The following is a 25656-nucleotide window of genomic DNA, read 5'->3' as shown; positions in this document are numbered from 1 at the left end:
CAATGCTATCGCGCTGGGCCCTGAGATTGAGATTTTGATATCTGTGAAGGATGGTAGTCTCGAAAGCCCTAACACATAAGGAAGAAGGCATGCTGACTTGGTCTGTTTTCTCTTCCTTTTCTCTTTACTGTTTGTGTATTGAAGCCTCTTGGTCATGAAAGGGAAGGCTTGTACAAAACCTCTGACAGTCTTGGAGAGGGAGAATTCACTGGGGAAGTTTTACTTTGTACCCTCAGCCATGTTGGCTCTCTGGCCATGCTGGCGCCCAGGCTGGGAGATCCAGTCTCTCCAGGCACCACTGCTGCTGTGTTAAAGCCAGCTTGAAGCCATGGCGCCCTCTGCATCCCTTTCCATGTTCCCACTTTCTGGCCGACAGAGACAAAGTGAATTGGGACGATCTGGGAGCTGTTGCATCACTTTCAATCACATAAACTCAGTGCCTAGCTTCATTCTGGCCACTGCTGAGCGCTTGCTCTATAGGCATGCCAGCGGTTGGCCACTTGGTGCATTTTTTCTCTTTAGTTGTTTCAGCTCTGATTTCTTACCAGTTTGCTGTCTACTCCATGTCTGTTTCCTACCAGAAGGGCAGAGTTGAGAGTCTTACAATGCTTAAAATCATTGGAAATTCTTTTCATTCTCCAAGTATCATCGTTCCAACATGCTGTGTAAGACAGCTCCTTAAAATGTCCACAGAAAATGAATGTTCAAAGTTAGCTTTTTTAAAAAAAAACAAAATAAACTGACCTTCTATGTATTGGAGGAGGAGCAGAAGAAAGTGAGAGAGAGAGAGAGAGAGTCTACAATGCAGTAAATGGCTGTGGCTGGCCTGAGACAGCCAGGAACCCAGAACTCAATCCCTGCCATCTGGTCTCCCATGTTGGGGACATGAACATATTTATTCTAGGTTCCAGCTTTGGCTTCTCGAATGCGCTTTAGCACAATGCTGGGACAAGAAGCTACGCCAGGCCTGGATCCCAGACCCTCTGATGCCCTACACAGTTTGTAATCAACATCTTAATTATTTTTCTTCAACAACTTCCTTTAACCTTACATTTTATTCTCATTGCTTCACCGGCTTTTTGAATCCCTCTTGTATGTGTGAGTCAAAAAAATAAAAAAGAAACCTTGCAGCTTTCAATAGACCGTTATGTAACACTCTTTGGGAACATCTAAGTGCAGAATATTTTGTGAGAAAAATATTTTTGATGATATGATGTTATTGCTCATTATACAGATTTTCAGCTATTTTTTTAAAAAAGTTTTATTTAAATTTATTGGAAAGTCAGATATACAGAGAGGAGGAGAGACAGATAGATCTTCCATCTGATGGTTCGCTCCCCAAGCAGCCACAATGGACAGAACTGTGCCGATCCAAAGCAAGGAGCCAGGAGCTTCTTCCAGGTCTCCCATGCGGGCACAGGGTCCCAAGTCCTTGGGCCATCCTCAACTGCTTTCCCAGGCCACAAGCAGGAAGCTGGATGGGGAGCAGAGCCACAGGGACAAGGACTGGAGCTTAAATGGGATCCTGGTGCATTCAAGCCAAGGACTGTACCCGCTAGACTACCATGTCTCACCCAGATTTTTTGTTCATTTGATTTTTTTTTTTTTTGTCGAATATAGGCAGTGACAGAAGTGTTATAAGGTAGCTAAACAAATAGTTGATTTTCAACAGTATTGCGAACATTTAATCTACATTTTCTTCTATTGTAATATACATAAGGTGAGAAAGCGCTACTCTAACAGCACACCTGAGACCAGGAAGCCCACATCAATCTCTCCAAAAGGGCATTTTAACTCCTTTTTTACAGACAAGGGAGATTTGAGCAAGTGAGTTGATTTGTTAATTAGTTATAAAGTGATTATTCTTGTGGTATACATAGCAAAAATCGATTAGTAATTATTCATTTAATGAATGAATGCATTTGTAAGAATTGTTCCAATGCCTCCCTTTCAACAGCGTGCCATTGGTGCTTGTGTGTAATTATTTTCCTTAGTTTACTCCATTCACAAAGCTTAATTGACTTGCCTAACTTTAGTTTATCACTGTCTCTGAAGATTAATACAATTATAGTGGCACATGTCTTTGGTAATAAAGAAATGATCTACAATTTTACATTATTAATTACATTTGTGCAATTTTCAGACCCACCCACAATGATACCTCTGAATAATTAACCTTGATTTGTCATCTCTTCAGGAAGATATTTACATTATTATACCTCACCACATTATTTCTTTTTTTTATTAATTATTTTGCATTATGTGACAGTTTCATAGGCTCTGGGGTTCCCCTCCACTCCTCCCCATGTCCCTCCCCCACGGTGGACCCCCCCCCACCTCGTTGCAGCATTACAGTTCAAATTCAATCAAGATTGTTCCCTTACAAACAGATACCAACATATAGTCCAGCTAATCATTGTCCAGATGGATTGAACAGCTTCTTCGGAAGACTATTTAGCTGGGATCAACCCCTAGTGGGTTTAATATTTCTCTAGTTATGAATCATTGCCAGTCTCGCCACTCCCAGTTCAAGAGGTCATTGCAGAGTTCACTGGTTGACACTATCATAGAGACTTCATTCGCCCATCTTTCGCTGCCAACATACATCCAAGGTGGCTGATTGACCCGTTCTGTCCTCTGTCTTCTCTTGGCCAGGACTCTGAGTCCAGCTGTTCATCGCCACATTCAGCTTGTAGTTGCAATTCCTGGGCTGGTTTTGTTTTTGGGCTTGAGTTGCACTGGAACCAGTGGGTGCTGGGCAGGACCAGATTGGTCCTGCCCAGCACCCACTCGGCTCCTACATCAGCCAGTGGGGGCTGCAGCCCAGTCGGGGCGACCCACAATATCCCCCACTAGGCCCGCCCCCTACCCTGGTTCTCCTGTGCGTATAGCAGACTAGTCCAGTCTGTCCCACATCTCATCTACCTCTTGTATTTGTCCCTGGGTTTGAAAGCTTAGTTCTAACTAACATTATTTCAAAGTGTGAATACATATCTATTTAATTACTTGATTTTGTCAATTTAATCACATGTATCCTCTGTTCTATGAGTTAGGGGCCAGTATGAGGGCACAACAGCCGTCCCTTGTGGGTCATAGTTCGTATCCCAGCTGCTCCACACACTGATCCAACTCCCTGCTTATGGCTCGGGAAAGCAGCAGAGGATGGCCCAAATCCCTACACCCATGACAGAGATCTAGAGAAAGCTCCTGCCTCCCAGCTTCAGACCAGCCTAACTCTGGCTTTTGTAACTGTTTGGGAAGTCGACCAGCAAGTGGAACATCTCTCTTGTGTATCTCTCCTCATTTCTCTGCATCTCTGGTTTACCAAGTAAAACAAACAAATGTATATGCTTTCAATATTAGAATGTTAGGGACATAATTCAAACAAATCTGAAGGATTTACAATCTAAAGCTCTAGTAGAAAACACATTCATGTATATCTGGTTATGCTTCATTAAAAGTTTAAGCGATGGTTAAATAACAGAATATAAAATGTAGACATTAATTTTTATTTGTTCTTTATATCTTAAATTTTAATGAATATGTATAAGAAAGGCAGGAATAAATAGAGAGAGAATGAATCTTCCAGCTACTGCTTTACTTCCCAAATGCCTAAAGCACTTTAGGTTGGCCATGTTTAAGCAACGAAAGAGAAAGTGGATCAGGTCTCTGCTTGGACAGCAAGGGATCCAGGCCCTCCCGTCCCCGCTTGGGCGGCAAGGGGTCCAGGCCCTCCCGTCCCCGCTTGGGCAGCAGGGGTCCAGGTCCTCACAGTAACACACTGCCTCTGTGTACACGCGTTTAATGCTATCAGGAATGGTCTCAGAGCTGGCACTTGAACCCAAGCACTCTGATCAGGGGTAAATGCAGCCAAAGAGGTGTACTGTCCTCTATGCCAAACCCTGCTCTTTTGCTTATTAACAGTAAATTATGTACCTTAATTATATTGGTAAAATTATTGGTTCTAATTGGTAATTAAACCTCTGTATGTACAGGAAGTTATAGTTCTGCTTGCAGATGTACAAGAGGTCATCCGAATCTATAACCACCCCTTCCCACTCTGTTAGCAAGGAGCCTTGAGTCCATCAGGTCTTCCTGGAAGTCCTTATTTCCAACGGAAGAAGTAGTAGCAAAATGCAGAGAGTAACCCACTGTCAGATGCGGCTTGCGTGTACCATTGACATGCTGACCAGTTTTGTTTGAATACTTTGTTTTGGATCAACCAGTGATTTTTTTTGTCATAATAAAAGTCAAATTTTTGTCTGGATATTGTCCTGGGTTCTTGCACAGTTTAAAACTACTATTTTTTTGTGCTTTGCTTATTAAATATCATGATATAATTCGAAGTAGAGTAGCCTTATGGATTTAAATGTATTGCAATGAGCTATCCTAAAGTTACATAAACAACAACACAAAATGTTGAACATTTATATAGCAGGCACATTCTCTTGGTTTTAATGCCGACATTTCTATTTGCTAGCTGTAAAATCACTGATAGTTTTATATCTCTCTGAACCTCAATTATTTTACATTTATAATATTGCAGAATTGTAGAAAATACAACATAAATTATATTTACTATATTCGCATAGGTGTCTCCACAAAACTATCATGTTTTGATCCTTAAAAAGTATCCAATAAGAATGATAACCCAATGTTTTTTTTCAATATAAACATAATTTGCCCCTGTTTCTATGACTAAAGTGATTGGCAAGGAAAAGGGCCTTTTTATTATTCTGATTCTGGACTGTCTAAAATCTTAGTTCTTTGCGTTTTCCAGGATGTTACATCTTGTCAGAAAATACTGTGTGTGACACATATTCACCAAATGTCAAGCGTAAGTGGATTTGGGAAGTTTCTCATATTCTATGCAAAGTTAATCCTCTCCACCTCTCATTTTTCAAACTTCAACTCAAAAGTACACAGTGAAACAAAGGATGCATCCCGTGTGTATATGAACTGTGTGTGTGTATGTGTGTATTTCTGTACGAATACTTTCATGTATGATGTAAATACATTGAAGGGAAAACACTGAGCATTTTCTTTGAATACAAACCAATAGGGGGCATGAGAGTACTGTTACTAACTGCTATTGGTGCTCATCTGGTTCCATAATACTTTTCATCTGACATTCCTTATTCTTAAAATATCATTATAGCTAGGCTTAGTATTCACAATTACTTTACTGAAACTAGTTGCTAAAATTTACTGTATTGATGAAATGCTTTAAGTCTTTGCAATGTTACTGAATGAAGCTTTTTCATTAACAAGGCATATGTGATGGTGGGGGGTGGGATGTTAAGATTGGGTATTCAAACGAAAGTAATTAAAGTGAACATGGAGCTGAAAATGAAATCGTGACACACATAAGTGACCTTATTATCATAAGATAGCAGAATGCTGTTCAGGCATTTTTCCTGTAACTGAGTGGACGATATGTTAATTGTCTGTCTCTTTGCTCTTCCACTTCCCACTAGGAGGACTGAGTGTTTGCTATTTTTAAGAGAGGAATTTTTAAAGACAAAAGTCCACAAATGTTTGAATCTGTGGGTTTAGGATGAAATGCCACACACACACACACAAAAAAAATTTCGATAGTAAACTTTTACTTTGTCTGGTGTTAATTGGAGAATTAACTGTTTTGTTACCACCGATGCTTACTTGTGTAGTCAGTGTGTAGTCATGAGGGAGAAAGGCTGGACCTGGTTTGTTTCCTGTCTCCTGTAAGTGACTTCAGAAACTTCAAACGGGCTTTTCAAATTTAAGTTTATCTTGAGTTTTTCTCAAGACTTTGCTTAGAAGCACAAGCTTTCTCAACAACGAAGAACAAATGTGAATTATTTTCCTTGTATGCGAGGCGGTATAGCACAAAATGAGCAGGCCGAATTGTGAGTTGACAGGGGCAGGGGACCTGCAAGCTCTGCTGTGTCCTTGCTTTCCAACCTACAAGACACAGCAGCTCCCTTCTGGAGGTGTCTCCCTTGGTCGGCCCACTGGAACTTCCTTTCTCTGCTGTGGCTCTGTAGCGAAGAGCGACCAGCAAGTTCATCTGGTGTCATCTCCTTCGTATTTTTCGGGGGAGGTACTGCAATAATGCTAAGTTCCAAATGCATTATTCACTCTTCTGACAGAATTACTGCTGCCTGTTTACAGTGTCCGGTTGTGCCACCTATGCCTGGGACAGATGCTCCTGCTGGTGTTGGAGAATTGGCCGCAAATTTATTCTTGGAATAAAGCTCGGATCCGCTGGAGAATTTCAGTTTAAGGTGTGTTTTGTACAGAATCTCACCTTCACGTGGTCAGCAAGGGAGCCGTCTGGAACGGGATGAGAGCCCACTCAACAGATTTGATTGGTCTGCTTAGCACGAGGCTGATGCAGGCGGAGTCACTCAGGAAGCAGCTGTCCCCTTGCTCCTTTGTATTTCTACGGACAGCCTTGTTCTCCTCGGTTTCCGTATTCCTTCTTTGGCCCTGAAGACCTTTTATTTGTAGATTCTCTCAGCTCTCATCTACTTTGCTTGGATTCCATATTCGAGTCAGAATTTACATGTTTAAGAACTTCTGCTAAGGAACAACTATATAAATTTCTCAGATACACTGATAAATTTGGCAAAGACATTAGTTATAGTGTCTAGTAAGTCTATTCTTTCACATTTCAGAACGCTGGCGATGCCTCTAATTTTCAAGTGATTTCTCGTAGTCTTCATTGCAACTTTGTTGTTTACAGTAATGCTCTGGGTTTGTTTTGATAGCGGCAGTAATGGATTGTCTATAACCTATGCTCTCATCTAGTTCCTGTTATGACCAATAGAACTCATTTGATTAGTAGCCATGGAATTGTATGTAGTTAACTTGCCAATATGGCAATTCAACTTGTGATCTTGACTTCATTAACACCATGCTCCAACCAGCTAAGCTAACAAACCAAGAAAATCAAATTAGACACTACACAGAGATTCTGGGTAATTGCATTTTCCTATTTTGGTTCTTCACTGTTGCCTCTGTCACCAATTACCAGCTCCCCAGTGGTGACAACTGTGTCTAAAGGGTATTTTTCATTTTGCCTCTCCGATTCAGCTTGTAAAATGCAGAGCAAAGTCATGATCGTATGTCGGAAAAACCACCATACTGAACATGCTTTGCCAGAGGTTGAAGTAGCACATTGCAGCATCCCAGGAGAAAAGCTGCTGCGTCTGTGGCCCACAGGAAGCTGGAGATGGTTTCGGCAGCTCTTTGATGCATTTTCTGTGTGTCTCCTTTCCAGTTTCTGAGTCTGATTTCTGCCTTCAGTTCCTAGCCTACATCATAGCTGCGCTTTGATGTGAACCCAGATTTCAGATGAAACTGCAGGGATTAGAACCAATGCCCAAATGTTTTTTCTTTTTTTTTTTTTTTGGTAAACTTCCTGACATTTCATTGTAATTATATCACAAATGACTAGTTGAGAACATTGTGCTTATTGGAGAGTCGATTGAAGTTATTTCAATGCATATAAGAGATTGCAGAGCTTAACACAAGACACACTTGGAACTATCAGTTTTGCATTTCTCTGTAAGGTTTTCTACTTACTTGTGCGACTATTGCCTGAAACATCTGAACATCGTTTGTGATTCTAGAGTACTTTTCAATTTAAGAGTCATTATGACATTTGTAAACAAATGAAATGCCAAAAAAATCAGAGAAACAATCTATGAGTGTATAGACTGAGATCATTGTTGATGAATAGCTATTTTTCGTTTCTGTAGGAAAATAAACACCTGTGGAATGAGTGTGCTCTGCAACCTGGCACTGCTGAGGTTTTTCCTCAGATTCTATTCACGTAGTTCATTCATTAACTAGACATTCATTGAATGGTGTCCACATGTCACCTCGCCAGAAATTAGGCATGTTTTATATAGGAAATCCACCAGGCCCCTCCTCCCAGGAGATTCTGGCAGTGAAAGAGGCCGGAGTATGCATGGAAGCAAAATCAGGACTCAATGTCACCATCAAATGATCTGAATTGACCGACAATGCATGAAACTGGAAACAATTTCAGGAAATTAGGAAAAGGTTTAAGATGAAGTGAATTTTAATTCAAAGCTTAAAGAGAAATGGAAGTGTTAGAAATGTCACTGGCCTTCAAAACATTTAGAGAAAATTCATAGTATGAACCACTTAGGCTATTCAAAGTTTTTGGGGAAAATGCATATTTTAAGCCCATCTTCCACAAACCTTCTGAAGTCCGTCCCGCTTATGACAGTAGAATGGTACATCTTTACTTTTCGTGTACACGATACTGAATGCCATCTCGGGAACCAGCTAATGGGCGCGCCGTGGTGTTTGTACAGTCGACGTGTTTTCTTATGGATTTTTTTCAGAAGCAGAGTCCAAATGGAATCCATTTTAGAGCAGTCTGGTAACCTGCACATTAGAAACTGAGATCATTTGACAAGCTAGGGAGTGTTCTGTTAACTCTAAGCAGCCTGGGAGAGAGCAGGTGGGAGTGCTGAGTGGTGTAATCAGTGCTGCAGAAGGCACCTGTGCTCTGTCCCTCCGCCTCTGAGGAAGTCCGTGAAGAGCGAAGCAGGGACATACGCACACAGCAGCTGAAGGCGGCGAACCGCTGCTTCACGCTGGTTTTCTCCTGACTCATCGTTTTGCTAGAGGAGCTATGAATCGCTTGGTAAAAAGGGCGCCTGAAATGTTTTGTTCTGTTTTTCTCTTGGAATCAGTTTTGTCATGGGACAGATGTCTGTATATACCAAGATTGTTTATAGCCTTAATGAAGCTCGAGAAAGAGTTACCGACATTCAGCCAAATGACGTTAGGTGTAGAGGCGCTGGAGCCGCAATAGGATTCAGTGCTACGTTACACATTTATCAAGGTGGTGTGGTGGTAACTGCTGGTGGAAACAGTCAGAATGCTAATAATGTAGATAAGGTTTTTGGTCCTCGGATAATGTAGCACAAATGTGTGTATGGATATATGTAAAAATAAGCATGTATTTACAAATGTATGAATACACATGTGTTATATAACATTTTAGTGAGTAATAGATTTATCTCATCATTCCACAAAATACATATCAACTAATGATCTTGTGATTGTCTTGATTTAGGTTAGTATGCACATCCTGTACAGTTCATATAATGCTAAAATCGCCAATGGAAACAGTTTTGAAAGCAGGCTCATCTTTAAATGATGAGTTACTCTATACAGGACTCACTAAGGTGAATAACCTTGGGGCATAATTTCAAGCAATCCACATGATGCCTTCAACCCAAGAGAAAGGAATCCTTTATCATATTTTTTACATATCTAAGATGAAATCTTGCAGAGTAAGAAATTAACAATATCAACAATGAATGGCATAAAATAGCTTATCACTTCTCGGTCTTTTGGCTAAGATCAAGTGTAAAATAGCATACTGGCTATAAGGAAATACATACTGTAGGAGTGAACGTTTGTCATAGCTGTGAGGATGCCACTTCGGATGCCTGCACTGTGTGATGGACGGCCGGGTCTGGGGTCCTGGTGCTGCTCCTGACCTGCACTGTGTGATGGACGGCGGGGTCTGGGGTCCTGGTGTTGCTCGTGACCTTCACTGTGTGATGGGCGGCCGGGTCTGGGGTCCTGGTGCTCCTGACCTGCACTGTGTGACGGACGGCCGGGTCTGGGGTCCTGGTGCTGCTCCTGACCTGCACTGTGTGACGGACCACCGGGTCTGGGGTCCTGGTGCTGCTCCTGACCTGCACTGTGTGACGGACCGCCGGGTCTGGGGTCCTGGTGCTCCTGACCTGCACTGTGTGATGGACGGCGGGGTCTGGGGTCCTGGTGTTGCTCGTGACCTTCACTGTGTGATGGGCGGCCGGGTCTAGGGTCCTGGTGCTGCTCCTGACCTGCACTGTGTGACGGACGGCCGGGTCTGGGGTCCTGGTGCTGGTCCTGACCTGCACTGTGTGACGGACCGCCGGGTCTGGGGTCCTGGTGCTCCTGACCTGCACTGTGTGATGGACGGCCGGGTCTGGGGTCCTGGTGCTGATCCTGACCTGCACTGTGTGACGGACCACCGGGTCTGGGGTCCTGGTGCTGCTTGTGATTTGGTTCCTGCTCATGCTCAGTTTTGGAGGCAGCAGGGGATAACTCATCCACATGGGTCCTTCCCGTGTGGCTAAGAAATCTGGACTGGGTTCTTGGCTTCTGTCGTTGGCCTGGCCTCATCCTGGTTTCATTTGTGTATGTATAAAGTAGGTTTTATGAATTGTACTCTGTAATATTTCCAAGTCATTAAAAATTATCACAAAAAGCAGAACACAAAATTGGAAAAATATTTCACCCAAAGTAGAAAGTTTTGGGGGAAAAATGGCTGTATACACTTCCATTTCCTCCTAAGTCAGTATTCTCTAGGTGTCACTTCAAAACACAAACACAACTTACAGACACAAGTTTCCTTCTTAAAACTATTCTCCCTTTCCGTGTTTCCCGTTGTGTTGAAATTTCCCACTATTGAAATTCCAGCGGAGAACCCACAGCCATACTGCTGTGCTTGAAGTTTCTCTGTATGAAGAAATTCAGTGTCTCCCGTTGCTGCACCTTCCATGAGCTTCATAAAATCATGACTTAAAGCAAACGTTATCACTCCCAGGTTTTGCCCCCAGTAAAAAAATCTTCCATAATGAGACTGTTTCCATGTTTTGCATACAAGTACTGATTGTCTTTCAGTGTAAGTGGAATAAAATCTCGCGTTTCTTCTGCTTGTTTATTTCCCAGATGGCCTTTGATGGCTGCGGCTGCACCTATCTGGAGGCAGGAGCTGGGAGCTTCCTCCAGATCTCCCACATGACTGCAGGAGCCCAAGGCCTTGAACCTTCCTCTGCTGCTTTCACTGGCCATAAGCAGGGAGACGGATTCGAAGTGGAGTGGGGGAACCTAAACCATCATCTCATAAGTATTTGGTGGATAGTTTAAGGTTTGAAACAGTTTGAGACTTTGGATAACAATGACAAATTATTTGTAGAATTAGGTTCAAAGAGTTATCAGCACCCCCAGTTTATATCAGCTGAATATACAATAGTTAAGCTATAGAATCAATCTAAATGTCCACTAAATGATGACCAGATAAAGAAACTGTGGAATATACACAGGCTGAAATAGTAGCATAAAAATGAACAGATCCTGTATGTTACAACAAGATAGAAGCAACTAGGGACCATTATGCTTAGTGAAGTCAGTCAGTTCAGAAAAGAAAAATATCACGTCTTCTTTGACGTATGGTAACAAATACAAAGAGTACAGAAAGAAACCTAATGGACATGCATGGAGTTCATCTGTGGAGGCTTGGTGTTTAAAGTCCTGCTGTAGTCCTGGCCAAGAGTGGGTTCTTTGTTTGTTTATTTATTTTTTTACTTACTACTTGTTGAATTCTTTATTTAGTGGAGAAATACACTTGAGATTGTAAAATAAATTGAAATAATGTCACTGCAGTAATTAAAGCAAGAAAGATAAAAAGAGGACGGACAGAGGGATTGTAGCGTGGATAGACTGGGGATTATCATCCCGATATACTACATGAAGTCATATATTAAATATATGAAATGTGTTTCCTTTGTTCAAATAAACAGAAAGAGGAATTTTCCCTGCTCAGTTCAGTTGCATATGTACTAAAACTGGAAAAAGAGATATAAGAAAACATATAGGGTCAGAGTAACAAAATTCATTTTGGCTATTGATATCTATGTATTAGGTATTTTTTGAAAGCCTACTTCACGTCACTTCATTTTGGAGGAGAGAGATAGTGAGTATTACATACATTTGAATGTAGTTGAGTGGACATGGAGCATGCACAAAGGGTGACTAGATTACTAACAGAATCCAAGACTGTTCTTTGATATTTACTGAGGGAATTGTTATGCTAAATGTGTCATGATTTGCAATTATATTTACAAGCACTAAATACAATTACGGTGGTGGTAAGAGAATGCACCATAATACTGATGATAATTTTTGCTTTTTGATTAGAAATCTGTGATAAGAGAGGTCTTTGCTTTCATTCTGTATTGCCTGTTCCATTCTCAGCGACAGGAAAGTGACAAGGATTTAGGGCAGCTGCTTGACACACTAGTTGACTCCGAAATAATTTGAAGATATCTCATACAATAATGATTAATAACAAAAATATACTTATTGGAATTTATGTTTAAGCTGCCTATTATTTGGTTTTAAATTTCTAAATTTATTTGAGAGACAGAGAGAGAGAGAGAGAGAGAGAGAGAGAGGTGATAGACGGATTGGGTAGAGAGTGCGTAGTTATCTCCTCTTCACTTATTAAGTCCCTAAATGTCCACAAAGGCAGGACGACATTGGGCTGAAGCCCAGACCCAGGTCTGCATTCCAGGTCTTCCACGTTACCTGAGCCATGACTGCTGCCCTGGCGTGTGTCTTAGCAGGAAGCTGGTTCTAGACGTGCAACTCAGGTGCTCTCCTGAGGTAAGGGAATATCAACTAACATTTTAGCCAGTGGCTAAGTAGCCTGTCCTGGTTTCTTTATTTTTGATATCGAAAAGAAAAAAAACAAGGCTTTAAGAGAGTTGCCTGGTCAGCATTAGGCACAGGCAGCTGGTTGTAGAAGACTTGGAGCTCAAGCACTTAAAATCACAATAACCTTCAGTCCTCCTTGAAGTGACCAAAAGAATAAATGGCTTTTTAAGTTGTACCTAAATTCACATAAACAGAGATCCAACCTCTGTTCCTGGGGAGGCTGCAGGCAGAGTTAAAATTTGAATCTGCATAAGGATTAAAAGATTTCATCAATAGGTATTGAATAAGTAATTCCTACATTGTCTTCTAGAAGAGAAATACTTTGGTGACATTCCTTTAGAAAGGTTAAGAGTTGTCTTTCCCACTTTCAAGAACAATTAAACATTTTAATTAACAGAATTCTACCTTATTTGCCAAGAATTTTAAGCATCCATTTAGGAAAATTGCTCCATTTACCAGTTATTGCTGGGCCTGTTTGGCAAGCATCATGAGCAAAAGAAACAAAATGTAGAACTGCTTTTAGATGGATGCATAATTCAGTTATTCGGGAATGTCTTCCTTCTATAACTTCATTTGTTTCAGCAACTTTTACCCTTTTCAGGGCTGAATATGTGATTTAGGGGATAAAATACATAAACAATATGAAAAATGTTTTCACCATGATCTGTATTCATTAGCAGTTATAATTCTCATCTTGTACCATTCCTGAACATTACAGGACTCTTACTCTTTCTATAGAATTTTTGTGTTTTCTTTTAAATTTTTTTGTTTGTTTGTTTTTACTTGAGACTCCTAGAGACAGAAAGTGATAGAGTAATAGATGGAGACTGCACACTAGTTGATTCACTCACCAAACTCTTGCAATGACCTAGGCTGCAAATGACATTGTCTGGCCAGTGCACCAGCACCCATTACCTCTCGGGGTATACAATCACAAGAGGGTTGATCCTGGGGTAGAGCTGAAATCATACACTATGATATGACCTAAAAGGATCTTTTCTAGGGTCTTAAAGCCGCTAAGCCAAATGCCAATGCCTGTGGATGTTTTTAATAAGATTGACAGGAATTAACTAACCTCTGAAATGAGTAAGCAGAAAATACCATTTTAGGACTGGAGAAGGTTACACATAAGGTTGAAGGCTGCACGATAGATCATTGATCAATTCACATGGCTTATCAAAAAAAGTTCTCAGCAAAACTAATAGCCCTTCAAGCACAGTATATATGGTTTTCTTTACATTTCTTCTTATGCTGTACTGTTTGGATCAGTTCCGATACGGAAAGTGGGCAGCGTGGGTGGCTTGCTTCCCACCCTCTGCGATGCGTGCCACTGTGGCTGCCACCTGTCACGCTGGCCATGTGCATCCGTAATGACTGACATTGTTTTTCTCACAAAGATCACTTCACAATGTTTCTAACTACGTATAAAGTATTGAGAAAGAAACAATTAGATATTTAGATATACTTAATTTGCATTTAATACTTGAATTGTTCCTCGTGCCTTTTTAAGTTTCAGGAGTGACTTGCCTTCTGTCTGATAATTTCCCTTTACTGTGTCTTCAGGATGACTCCAGAAGGCACCACATTTTCTCAGATTATGTGTGCGTTAGAATGTTTTCAATCTGCTTTTGCCTTGAAGGAATATTTTGTTGTTTTTGTTAGACACACAGCGTGGGGCTAAAACCACCACCTGCCTCCCTCACAGCCCCCAGCACATTGCAGCATCAGCTCCTTGACTTCTGGTTTCCATCTTTTCTGTTTCAAAGTTAACTTCCAGGGCCTGGTGAGATAGACTAGCGGTTAAAGCTCCTCGCCTTGAACACGCCGGTATCCCAAATGAGCGCCAGTTCTAATCTTGGCGGCCGTGCATCCCATCCAGCTCCCTGCCTGTGGCCTGGAAAAGCAGTCAAGGACGGCCCAAAGCCTTGGGACCCTGCACCCGCGTGGGAGACCTGGAACAAGTTCCTGGCTCCTGGCTTCACGTTGGCTCAGCTCCAGCCATTGCGGTCGCTTGGGGAGTGAACCATTGGACGGAAGATCTTCCTCTGTCTCTCCTCCTCTCCTCTTTGTATATCGCCTTTCCAATAAAAATAAAGAAATCTTAGAAAAAAGTTAACTTCCAGTCATGTTGCTACCCCTTTGGCTGTAGTGTGTCTTGTTTTTCTCATTACTTATAATGAGAATTTTTAAAAAGGTTCTTGTATGTATTTGAACGGGAAATGTGACAGCCCAAGTGGGAGAAAGTGAAGGAAGAGAGGAAGAAGGTGTTTTTCGTTGCTTGGTTCACTCCCCAGGCACCTTCCACAGCCTGGGGGAGGCCAGCTGGAGCGGAAACCAGGAGCTCATTTCTGTTTTTCACAGGAGTGACAGCTGTGTGAACATTCACTGCCTTCCAGATCCGTGTATCAGCAGAAAGCTGCATTGGAAGTATGGGATATCTGGCACTGGAATTGGGCCCTCTGACATGGAGTGCAGGAAGTCATCCGGGCCACAGCATCTCTATTTCTAAGATATAGCAGGGCCCGGTGCTAAATCCTCACCTTGCACCTGCCCAGATCTCAGTCGGACACTGGTTCTGGTCCCGGCTGCTTCACTTTCCATCCAGCTCCCTACTCAAGGCCTAGGAATGCGGCAATGACAGCCTAAAGCCTTGGGACCCTGACCCCACCCGAGAGCTCCAGAAGAATGTGCTAGCTCTTGGCTGGAACAGTTCAGCTTCAGCCATTATTCTTTCTTTCTTTCTCTCTGTAAATCTGCCTTTTAAATAAAAATAAATAAATGTTTAAAAACAAAAAAATTTGACTTAATAGACTTAAAATAAATCATTTCTGTCTCTTTGTTCTCCCTGGTTAGTTGCTTTATGATATACTTGCATCTTTTTGTTTGTTTTGTTTTTATGTTGCTGTAGAATCAAGGAAGCCATACGAGTGAATACTATTAAAGAACCAAGAAATAAATCCATGCATAATTATTAAGTGATCTTTGACAAAAATACCATGAATACATAGTAGGGGAAAGGATGTCAATGATGAGAAAACTAGATATCCAATTCAGGAAAATAAAATTGGTAAGAGATGGCATAATGGCACTGCATACTACTCTTCTGACGATGCTGCTGGACTCCCTTATGGCTCTAGTTTGTGTCCTGGTGGCTCCCTGTCTGACCCAAGTCCCTGCTTCTGGCATGAGAAAGCATTGGAGAATGGTCCAGTCCCTGTGGGAGACGCAGAGGAAGCACCTGATTCCCAGTAGCGGTCCAGCTCGGCTCTGACCGCCGTGACCATTTGGGTAGTGAACTCATGGATGTCTCTATCTCTCCCCACTCTCTGTATTGATTACGTTTTTATTTCATTTTTAATAATGTTTACATGGTCGAGAGAGAGGCATGTCCACGTAGGCCTCTGATTAAAATATATGTACATGTGGAATGCTTCATGGATCTGCATGCCATCCTTCCTCAGGGGCTCTGCTAATCTCTGTATCATTCCAGTTTTAGTGTATGTGTTGCTGAAACCCACGTAAAGTAAAACTTAAAGAAGAAAACTGGGGCCTGGCGGTGTGGCCTAGCAGCTAAAGTCCTGGCCTTGAACGCCCCGGGATCCTATATGGGCGCCGGTTCTAATCCCAGCACCTCCACTTCCCATCCAGCTCCCTGCTTGTGGCCTGGGAAAGCAGTTGAGGACGGCCCAAAGACTTGGGACCCTGCACCCGCGTGGGAGACCTGGAAGAGTTCCTGGTTCCCGGCTTCAGATCAGCGCGCATCGGCCGTTGTGGTCACTTGGGGAGTGAATCATCGGATGGAAGATCTTCCTCTCTGTCTCTCCTCCTGTCTGTATATTCGCCTTTCCAATAAAAATGAATAAATCTTAAAAAAAAAGAAGAAAATTGAAAACGTATCTTACAGCATTCAGAAAATAAACTCAAAATTAAAAATAAATAATTAAAAATAAACTCAAAAATCCTTTAAAAACACAGCCTCCTGGAAAGTAAAAATAGAGTCAAATTCTTTAACATCAGTGCTGGTACTGATTGTTCCTATATAAAGGCAAAAACATTCAACACTACCAAAATAGACAAGTGGTCAACATCACACTGAAACCTTTCTCCACAGCAAACGAGAAACTCAATAGAATGAAAAGACTATGAAAATAGTTAATGAATAAAAATAGAGAAAAATATAAATAACACACTATAATGTATAAGGAAATAACACACTATATAGGGTTAACTTTAAATTCCATTTGAACTTCCATAACTCAAAAGCATAGAGAACAAACCTAATTAAAATGTTTACTCCACTCCAAACTACGCAACTTACCTTCTGATGACATAAAATGCTATTTCCTCCTGGTGTTGCCACTTAACCTTTCCTGGTCTTCTTATTATGCTTACTTATCAAGAAACATCTTAAATTTCTGGTTGTCTTGATACCTGGACTCCAGTCAGACCTTTATATTGGTAACATTCAGGTTTTTATGTCCTTTTATATACAACATTACATTTGGTGATTCTTATATATTACAAATAGCTAATATCTACCTAGACAAATATAAATTATGATCTTCACACAAGCACATACGCCTCTTTGATGTGGCAGAAGGCAATTCCATTTAATGGCGGCAATGATGGATTGTTACATATTTTCTATCGATTGCTTCAATACCTGCTCATAATCCCACAATATTAAAAAGAATCCCTTAACATTTACACTTGATGCTCTTTAGAAAGCAAATATATTCTGCTCTTGAATAAAACACTGAGTCTTAAAGATTTAGATAAATGACACCCACTGCTGCCAATGGAGTCCCTGCCGTGAATTAAAAGACAGAGTTAGCGTGGAAACAAGGGCCAGATGTTACTTCACACTCATTGTTCAAATGGCTCCAATGAGCTGCGTTTCCCTAGTGTTCTTTGACTTCTCATCGAGATCATGACTTATCAGGTTTTTCTGTCTATAAAAGGCTAGACAAGGAAGCAATGGTGATAATTTAGCTCATCATTATATTGTGAACTGTATCAAGTTAAATAATGCAACAAAATGTGAAGAGCCAGCCTATGCCAGAGCCCCAAATTCACAAAAAATTCTTTCTGGAATACTGTGGCACGGAGCCATAAGAATTTACATGACACATTAGCAAACAGAATCCAGTACTGTGATACTCTAATTCCATTTCCCTCCATTTAATGTACATGATGAGCTGAGAAGTCTCTGGGAAACCTGTGTTAAAGAGCCATTGCACTGGGCAAAATACTGTGGGTGAAAGGAACAGACTAGAAGATCTGATGAACGATTTATCTAGAACACCAAAATATTACAGAAACATGGCATTAGGGTTAGTGTAACTGTTAATAGTGACACTTTTACCAGATAATTTCAAAGCTTTTTCTTTTTTCAGGGACATCTACAACATTGATAGAGGAAGACTTTGAAGCACATTAGTATTAATAGATAAATTATTGTTTGTGAATGTGGTTAATAAGGTTTTGTTTAGAATTCTCTCAGTGTTAGGAATAGATTGTTAAAGTAAGAATTACAAGGGCCCGGCGACATGGCTCAGTGGCTAAATTCTCTCCTTGCATGTGGCAGAATCCAACATGCACACCAGTTCACGTCGCTTTTTCTCCACTTCTCTTCTAGCTCCCTGCTTTTAGCCTGGGAAAGCAATCAAGGGAAGACCCAAAGCCGGGATTAGAACCGGCGCCCACATGGGATCCCGGGGCGTTCAAGGCGAGGACTTTAGCCGCTAGGCCACGCCGCCGGACTCTGACAGCAATTATACTTTGTGCATTCATTTTTCTTTACCACTGTAATTCTATTCTGATGATTTTCTTTAACCTACGAAATGTATAGTTCTTCACTCTGTAATAAAGATACATTGGGATCAGCATATCATAATCTGTGTCTGACTTTGCTAAAAACTGAAAATTCTACAACCTCCTTCTTGTCACTCAATAATTTGCTTGAGTGATTTATCCCTCTTAGAGTAACAGTTAACATTCTATTATTGACATATTAAGAGCTCAGGCATATGAGAAGATATTAAAGGGAAGGCATGCGGGAATGGGGCCTGGGGCCTCCTTGTGTTCTTTGGGAATGGTGCTCTCCTCCTGTTCCAAAACTGCACCCCTGGGGTTTTGTAAAAACCTCAATAGGTACACACAATTCTTTACATGGTCGGTGGTGATTACTCAACTGGAGACTTAGTCTTCTCTAGTCTTTAGTCATCTTTCTCCAGGAATAGCAGGGCACAGCACGGCTGAAAGTTTAACTTTGTAAGCAACTGTTGGGTCTCTGGAAAACCACTTTCCAATGGAAGACTATCCCAGAGCTTTACCTGTCATTCCCATTAGGATACAAATGAGCTCTCACTTCGGAGATTCCACAAAGGGAGACTTTCCTTGAGTGTTAACTATCACTCTCCTCTTAGGAGACAAATCAACTCTCACTTTGGAGAGTCCAACCATTTTAGTTGCTGTGTGATAGGAAGTAAAAACAGAGAACAAATAAATACTTTTCTATCATGCCTAAAAGCACAAGGTAATTACTTTACCGCTTAAAACTTCACAGGGTCTAACTCTGGAGATGGTGTCAATTTCTTTAGTTTCTAACCAACAGAACAGTAGATGAGAAATATTTTGACATAAAGTTTAACATGTGTTACAATAGTCAGATAATTTTTAGCTTTCTAATTTCCATATTAATATATACACTCATAGCTTATGATTTTTGGAGAAAAGTCAAAACCAACCTGTACCAGATCAAAGAATTCAGAGGAAAGCATATGAAATGTGCTTACAGTGGTAGGTTCTCTTTAAAGAACCGTGACCTGGACAGGAAGCAGAAAAAGTGGTATCTAGAGAGGCACAACTTCAGGTGAATAGAAGACCGTTAACCCAAAGAGACAATAAAAGGGACCAGGTGGAGTACCTTTGAATCAAAAGCTTAGTTTTAAACTTTTTAGAAGTTTGTACATATGAAGGTTATCATCTTGAGAATACTAAAAATGAGCTCATTCTGAAGTTAATTTTTTGTTACTTATTTATTTTTATTGGAAAGTCGTATATACAGAGACAAGGAGAGACAGACATGAAGATTCACTCCAGAAGTCACCACAGCATCTGGAACTGAGCCAATCTGAAGCCAGGAGCCAGGTGCAGTAGCCTGGTAGCTAAAGTCTTTGCCTTGCAGGCCCAGGATCCCAGAAGGGTGCTGGTTTCAATCCTGGCAGCCCTGCTTTCCTTCCAGCTCCCTGATCATGGCCTGACAAAGCAGTCGAGGACAGCCCAAGGCCTTGGGACCCTGCACCTATGTGGGAGGCCCAGAAGAAGCTCCTGGCTCCTGAAGTTAATTTTGTTGCATCTTAATTCATTTGGACATCAACATGTACTAAAACACTAAATCCTTAGTTTCTTCTAGTGAGACTGTAATACAAGATTGCTCTTAGAATTGTGGCAATGACCATCTTTGATCATGTGAATAAAATACCTGAAACCATATTTGGCATGTATATCACTCAATAAATATTATTCTAGAGTCCATATCTACCCTTGAATTTCATTGATAAAATGCATTGAACTGCTCATCTGTAATACCCATAAATTATTTTATGATTTTGATTTCAAAATATGCCGAATGCAAAAAAAGATAATGTTGATAGGAAAAAGCAAATTGAGGCTGTTATCCTGCAGGAGGAAGAGGTTCCTGCTATATTTGTAGGTTTGGGATTTAGAGCAATCTTGACTGGTTGTGATTCATGATGGTTTGTGTCTGGTTTCTACAAAGGCTCAGCATTGGTAAGCTAACAAGAATCATATCAGTTACCTCTATGGCAGCAGCTCTATCCTACAGATTACATCTTTCCTTTGGCTAGGACCTTCATTGTTGTGCTCTATGCTTATCATCCAACACACACATATTTAAAATAAATTAAAATTATGAGTTTATCTAAGAAATGCAAGATTAGTAGTTTCCTAAGCCATGAACATACAGTCCCATGGTTCTAAACCAACATGTGATATACTCCGTTTTTGAACTTTCCTGTGCAGTATCACAACACAGGATGTGCACGGCACATCAGTGATGGTCACTGTGGGTTATTAAAAAGTTAATGCATCTTAGGATCACTCTGACTTGCCCTGTACATCCTCCTAGACACCTGCTGCCAGCTTCATGCTTTCCTCTGTTCTCAATCTGTCATCGTAAATGATAAATTAGCACACAAGTTCTATTTTCTATTGTACATTATCGTCACTACAACAATGCAGGACCAGCGTACCTTGCTCTGCCTTGATAAAGATAAGAATTTTACTAAAAAAAAAAAAGCAAGGAAACTTGCACTTCTAAATAAGTAACACTCTAAATCTTTTAAAGATTTGACTCCATATCATTGGAAATTAAGCCAAAGCTTGATTTTTCTATGTACGTTTCATTTTAAGTATTTCAATTATTCTAATTTCTAGTATTCCTGGTCCTTGAAGTAGAACTGGGTGCAATTTGTCAAGTACATGTGTTGAAATTTTGTCAGCAAATGTGAAATAGAGAAATGTTCCATGGCAATTTCCCGTAGTTCTCACACATTTCTGCAAGCCCTGTGAATAAGATGTTAATTTTTGTTTGTTCTCATCCATCTATTCAAAGATTTCTGTAGGGTGAAAATTTTTCTATGATAAAGATATCATTTCCTTCTAGAAACATTTGCAGACTTGCTCAGAGTTTGGGAAAACTGAGGTTGTCTCCCTCCAAAACAGCCTTAGAATGCCTGGTGGCAGCTTATACACGGTGCCCCTTACACACGGGGCAAACATGTTACTGCTTATTGTACAAATGAGAAATTTCCTAAGTCCTAAAACCTTTCCTTCAGTTCAGCCCCCATTGAGTGTACAAATATGTTTGGAATCTATCAGTATTATTCCTGAGGACACACAAAAGTTGAAAATGCATTGACGTTTCATGCTATTTGATGTGTCAAGAGACATTTCTTATTTCTAAGCTGGATTCTCATTGGTTATGACTGTTTCTTTAAAGAAATTTTCTCAGGTGAACTTGTAAGTTCACAGGTGAGACCAATGCCAAAAGATCTAATAATTTCTGATAGTGGTCTGATGATTTTCATGCAAAATTTTTTTTAAGATTTATTTTATTTTACTGGAAAGTCATATTTACAGAGAGATGGAGATAAAGATCTTCCATCTGCTCATTCACTCCCCTAGTGGCTGCAGTGGTTGGAGCTGAGCCCATCTGAAGCCAGGAGCCAAGAGATTCTTCCAGGTCTTCTACATGAATGCAGGATCCCAAGGCTTTGGGCCATCCTCTACTGCTTTCCCAGGCCACAGGCAAGCTGCTGAATGGGACGTGGAGCATCCAGGACATGAAATGGTGTCCATATTGGGATCCCAGCAAATGCAAGGCGAGGACTTTAGCCATTAGGCTATCATGTCAGTCTAAGAAGCCGAATGATTGAAAACCATCAAGTACAATACATACTGATTTATGTTTTTATTCCATTATTGATTTTAAAAATTGATTGTTGGGCCAGGCGTGATGGCTAAATCCTTACCTTTCAAGAGCTGAGATCCAGTATAGGTTCTGGGTTGTTTCCAGCTCTTCCACTTCCCATCTAGCTTCCTGCTTATGGCCTAGGAAAGGAAATCTTGGGACCCTGTGCCCACATGGGAGATCTGAAAGAAGCTCCTGGCTTCAGATGGGCTCAGCTGTAGCCATTGTGATCATTTGGCTAGTGACCCAGTAGGCCAAAGATTTTTCTGTCTCTTCTCTCTATAAATCTGATCTGCCTTTCCAATGAAAAAAATAACCTTTAAAAAATTGTCAATAAGCTTTTGTGATATAAAATGTCATATTGTTGAAAAAGAGACACCACTGGCATTCTCATGAACGCATTATAAAATTTTAACTTATTTATTTAGAAATAAGAATGAATATGCATGAATATATGAATATGGAATTTGTTATCGTAAGCAATGTCTATCTCAAGGACACAGAAGTAATGTTTCGAATTGATATTGATAAAGGAACTAGCTTTAAGTACATGTACATAGGTAGAAAGGGCTTTGAGTTCGTGGGCCATCTCTTAGGGTTTTCCCAGATATATTACCAGGGAGCTGGATCAGAGCTGGTACAGTTCCAACAGGGCTTTTATGACATAGGTGGCAGTTGAACCCATGAGGATGAACCCAAATGGCTTATATTTCTATGAGAGATGTCATGTACTGTTCATGTCCCACATACCTGAAATGACCAGTGATGGACCAGTCTGAAGGTTAGGATCTCCATGGAGGTCCCTTTACGGGCTGCAACAGCACAGATAACGTGGCCATCGTCAGTTGCTTTTCAGGAATGCATTAGATGGAGGCTGTGAATGAAAACAGAGCAACCGGGATTGGAACTAGTCCATTTCAAGCAGAAGGTGCATCTGCTATGCCATAACACTGCCCCACATAGTTCTCTTCTTGTTTTCCTTATAACCTCACTTCAATAGGCATATGGGTTTTAATGTGTTACAGAAGTCTCTCCAGAAAACCAGTCACCTTTTTCCTTGGATAGCATGATAATCTCCTTCTTCCTGGGACGCTTTGAACTTAACGTGTTGGTTTGTTACAGTTCAAATTCTCCCTGTTGTCTAATGAAAACATTCTGATCACCTAGAGTTTCAACCCTGAGACAAAGGAGAGAAGACATGTGTGTGGCACATGTGTTAATATGCATCAGAGATGATATGATAAGGCAGTTCAGAAATAAATTATTTATCAACCTCCATTATTTAGAGATTACTCTATGCTAGAATGCAGGTGGAGCAATTAGGTGTTATCTCTCTTATTCATCCAGAGTAATCCTCATTTTAAAAAAATATGACTTCATCATTCTAGCCTGAAATTCTTCAACGGTTTCCCACTGAGCTTAGTTTTAAATTAAAGCTATTTCTCATAGCTATAAAGTCTTACATGCCTGGACTGGACCTGATACTTTGATCTCAATTTCTCCCATATTTTTTCCTAGCTCTCTAGACCTATCTCACTGCCCCAAGCTCCAACTTTGAGAATTCTATGCTTGCTTTGCTTTGCCCAGATGTCTGCAGAGCTCTCATCATCTGGCTCTCTGGTTAGTTAGCATCTCCTCAGGGAAGTTAAGGCCTTTTCTCTTGTCAAGTCTTCTTGCTAAAATTCTTGCATTTAGATCAGAAGTTTCTGCAATTTTCCTTATAATGCTCAGTTTCAAATGTTACTCCTGTTGGCAGTTCATTCTTAATATATTGGTCTGACTTGATATTGTGGCTTTCTTTTTTTTTACAGTTCAGTTCTATATGTATCAGATTTTTTTTCTCTGTAGTATTTCTATGGACTAGAGAAGTAGTGCTCTTCAAAATGTGTAATTTCCCATAAAGTTCCTATGCCCTATTTTAGATAATAGATCAAATTGTGTCTTCCCTCACTTCTTCTCAAATACTGAAGAATGTTGAGAGAAATTTGAATAAGTATTATTAACCTCAAAATATGTTATAATTGAGTTCAGAAGTAAGATTACATATATATATGTATATAGGACTGTTACATAGTGAAAATGAATCTATTGAATGTTTCAATAACAGTCATTCCTTTGTTCCTTGAAAATTTCAAAATCGAATTGTTCTTGATTTGGATCACGATTTTTACAGTTTTTGAAATGTTTTCTCAGTATTTAACTTTATGGTTTGCGAAGGAAAACAAAATCATTCATTATCATTTGGTAAGAAAAATTCAATTTTAATGAAGATAATTTGCATAACAGCTTTATAATGCTCCTAAAAACCATTACTTTTTTAAGATTAATTTTTATTTTTATTGGAATGACAGATCTACAAAGAGAAGAAGAAATAGAGAGAAAGATCTTTACACCTCTGGTACTCCCCAAGGGGCCACAACAGCCAGAGCCTCGCTGATCTGAAACCAGGAGCCAGGAGCTTTTTCCAGGTTTCCAATGCGGCTGCAGGATGCCTCTGGGCCATCTTTGACTGCTTTCCCAGACCAAATGCAGGGACTGGACAAGATATGGAGCAGCCACGACAGGAACCGGTGCTCCTGTGGCATCTTGGCACATGCACGGTGAGGATTTAGCCACTACCTTACCATGTCAAGACCCCAAATCATTGCCTTTTAAGTTTTTGTTTTATGAATAAGCTTTTCAATGTGACATGATAATTACTGCAAGTTTTATTCATTGTTTCACCAACATGTATCCACAAAGGATCTATGGATGAAAAATTGTTGGGTGGTGCTGGGACTTGGGATTCCTCATGTCTTTCTCTCACTTGAATTTGTAGGAAATGAGATTCTAGAGACAAATTATACTCTTTCCTTGGGGAGCATAGAACTAAACCCAATTTTTTTCTGCAAGAATGACAGACATCTATTATTTGGGCAATCACAATTACTTCATAGAATCCCTGTTTGCAGGAAGTTGGATTCAGAAGTGAGAGTCAGGTATCAAATTTGGGTTCTTGGGCCCGGCGGTGTGGCCTAGCAGCTAAAGTCCTCGCCTTGAACGCCCCGGGATCCCATATGGGCGCCGATTCTAATCCCGGCAGCTCCACTTCCCATTCAGCTCCCTGCTTGTGGCCTGGGAAAGCAGTTGAGGACGGCCCAAAGCCTTGGGACCCTGCACCTGCGTGGGAGACCCGGAAGAGGTCCCTGGTTCCTGGGTTCGGATTGGCGCAGTACCGGCCGTTGTGCTCATTTGGGGAGTGAATCATTGGACGGAAGATCTTCCTCTCTGTCTCTCCTCTCTGTATATCTGACTTTGTAATAAAAATACATAAATCTTTAAAAAAAATTTGGGTTCTCAGATGTTGGATGAGGGCCTACTAATTAAAATTTTAAGTGTTACGCTAAACAATTGTTCCTAAGATTTAGTTTTGATTAACGTAATATCATTCTGAATTGATATTCAGTCTAATTTCTCTCTTATTTTTTCTATATTCTTTAGGCTCTTCAATTTCATTAATTCTTTCTATTCTTCATCAAACAGATTGAGCATAACATTTTTGGTTTTTGGAATTCTTACCCATTGGGTACTTTAAAGCAAAAGGGTCAGAGAGAGACGCTATCTGCTTGTTGGCCACTGAGTTGACGATGGAGCCAAGGTCT

At 40.6% G+C, this 25656-nt stretch overlaps 1 pseudogene; it reads right to left on the bottom strand.

Moving 5' to 3' along the window:
• Positions 1-15935: 15935 nt before the first annotated feature.
• Positions 15936-16035, bottom strand: LOC118758967 (U6 spliceosomal RNA; annotated as a pseudogene).
• Between the last annotated feature and the right edge of the window lie 9621 nt (positions 16036-25656).

This window comes from Ochotona princeps, chromosome 3, assembly GCF_030435755.1.
Source record: "Ochotona princeps isolate mOchPri1 chromosome 3, mOchPri1.hap1, whole genome shotgun sequence".
Classification (NCBI taxonomy): domain Eukaryota; kingdom Metazoa; phylum Chordata; class Mammalia; order Lagomorpha; family Ochotonidae; genus Ochotona; species Ochotona princeps.
The sequence above is the reverse complement of the archived record's forward strand: the minus strand, read 5'-3'. Positions and strand labels throughout refer to the sequence as shown.